The following is a 2,665-nucleotide window of genomic DNA, read 5'->3' on the forward strand; positions in this document are numbered from 1 at the left end:
CGGTACCAACGTGACGAACAGAAAAAGGGGGGCGAGGAACAAAACCGAGGCAAAAGGCTGAGGAAGGCAAACGGGAACGAGGAGGGGAACAAAAGCAAGAGCATGAACATGAACGTGAGCGAAACGTAGTCGTGGCAGTCCGTAACTTGCGGCAATGACCCGACACTGGGTTGAGGGCATGGATGACATAAGTAGTCCGGTAATCAGGGGAGCAGATGGGGAGCAGGTGTGTGATCGTTAATGAGGAGCAGGTGCTGAGGGGAAACGCCCCTGCTCAGCTGATCAAAACAAAGTGGAAGAAGCACATGGCAGGAAGGAGGGGACGAAAACAATAACAAAATCGCATGCACATGAAAACAATAACAAAGCCCCTGTCATGCCCGACGCGGATCATGACAAACGAAAACTTAATTTTTAATGATTTTTCGAAATCGAGGGTCACGGTCAAATTTTGAGATTTTGTTTGCCTTTTATTTTGAAATGCCACATCAGATTTCATTTAAAGTACTTTGGTTGGATACTTGGATTGGCCGAGTGTTCCCCATAACGAAAACTGAATTTTTAATAATTTTCCAAAATCCGGTCAAAGGGTGAATTTTGTGTATTTCTTTGACTTTTTATTTTGAAATGCCACATCAGATTTTTATGAAAGTACTTTCGTTGGATACTTGGGGTGATCTTGTGTTCCCTAGCACTGGTCTGGTTAATTTTTAATGACTTTTTAAAATCAGTTGTAATGTCAGCCATTGATGCACAGTTAACATTAATTTCTGTCATGGTCCGTCTCTGTCTCGCTACGTGTTTTTTCGGTCTCTGTTTTTGTTTTCTCAGCTGACCCGTGGGCGTGTCTCCCGGCATTTCATCATGCCATGTTTTCACGGCCAGAGAGGCACGCCCACCGGTCACTCAGCTGTATCCTGTCATGTCTTGATTGCTGCCATGTATTTAAGCCTCCGACACTGACTTCCGATTCCTCACGCCACGTACCACGCCTTGTATTGATTTCTCGAACCTCTTGTTATGACCCTCGTTACGCCCATTGACTACGCATCGCGCCCTGCTCTTGTCGGATCCCTTCGCTCGTTTCTGATTGACTCCCCTTGCCCTTTTGCGGCAAGCGATTTCCGTTCTCGTTCTCCTTTCTTGCGTTGCAAGCTCTTTTCGTTGTCGATATTGTTTTCCCCCTGGAGTGGATTTGCCCTCCAGCACTTTATGATAATAATAATAATAATAATAATAATAATATTCCCTTTATTAGTCCCACAATGGGGAAATTCGAGATTTGAACCCAGGCCTCCTGGGGAGACCAGGTCCTGAATGCGGCGCCTTAGACCACTCGGCCATCCTGGCAGTCGTTGTCATTGTCCTTCGTCGGCTCCACGCCAATTTGCATTGTAAGTACCTGTGTTCTAATAAACATCCTGTTAAACGCTGCATCTCCTGTGTCCGCGGTTAAAGGGTTCCATCTACACTGCTTTCACAGCCGCGGCTGGGGAAGCAGCTCCTTACAATTTCTTTGTCTCTCTCAATTCAGAACATTTCTTGGTGCAATTCTGAGACAGTTTGCATTCCCCCTGTGTGAACAGAGAGGTTTAATAACATTATTTTAAATCCAAACCACTGACACGCATCCATGAGTTTGTGAGCTTTTATTTTGAAGGTGGCCAACAGCAAGCGCTTTCGGCGCATTAACGGAATGCACCGTGATGCGCAGTATTAAAAATAACAGTGGCTGTTGGCTTGACTATGTCTTTGCGACTGGAGGCTGGCCTGACTGCAGTCATTTGACGTGACGTTTGACAGGCACGCAGAGGACACTAAAAGAAAAAAAGGGATGATCCCCGCAAAAGTAGCAGGAAATGTATTTTATTATTTTTTAATTGTTATTATTTCGTAACTCAGAGCATACAAATGTAACAAACAGGCGTGACAAACATGAAGTCAAAGAAATATAATACATAAATAGATCATAACGCATGACGTCATCAGCAGACGCGTGGACTACCGAAGGTCCCCGTCCAGCTTACGGCCATACTACCCTGGGAAGGCCCGATCTCGGAAGCTAAGCAGGGTCCAGCCTGGTTAGTACTTGGATGGGAGACCGCCTGGGAATACCAGGTGCTGTAAGCTTCTGCACTGCAAAAAAAAAAAAAAAAAGGACCCCGTCCACATCTAGCAACCCGTCCCTATCTTGTAACGGCAATATGCAGATGTTTTGTCGCGTATGCGTGTGCGCGTGTCGAGCGAGTGTCGAGTGTGCACACCCGACACCAGCAACGAGTTTCAAGCAGTGATGAAACAGTCTTTATGGCAAGTGAGACCGCGGACTCTTGCACGGGTCCGAGGGAAAAGGTCTGAATGGAGTGTAGCTCGGCGGGAACAAAAGGGCCGATGCCTAGAGGAAGTGACGTCATTCACCGGCGCTGCGTCGCAAAGGAAGACGTCAAATAAAGACTCGACAACTGATCCAAGTTCTGTGCCGATAATTTCTTAAATATATATCTCGTTTTAACCCGGCCCGCCAAACTTGGAAATAAAAAATGAATAAACCTTCTAAATGTTTTATTTTCAAAATACTGTGGTTTTTCAAAGACATATATATTGTTGTAATGCTTTTGTTACGAAATCTCCCAATCCAACTGCTCCTGGTCCGGCCCCTCTGTCA

The 2,665-nt window shown here is 45.7% G+C and overlaps 1 pseudogene; it reads left to right on the forward strand.

Annotated features, from left to right (window-relative positions):
• Nucleotides 1-2,021: 2,021 nt before the first annotated feature.
• On the forward strand, nucleotides 2,022-2,130 carry LOC148328158 (5S ribosomal RNA; annotated as a pseudogene).
• Nucleotides 2,131-2,665: the final 535 nt, after the last annotated feature.

The sequence above is a fragment of the Idiotropiscis lumnitzeri genome, chromosome 11 (assembly GCF_059441095.1).
Source record: "Idiotropiscis lumnitzeri isolate Australia: NSW breed Sydney's pygmy pipehorse chromosome 11, RoL_Ilum_1.0, whole genome shotgun sequence".
Taxonomy (NCBI): Eukaryota; Metazoa; Chordata; class Actinopteri; order Syngnathiformes; family Syngnathidae; genus Idiotropiscis; species Idiotropiscis lumnitzeri.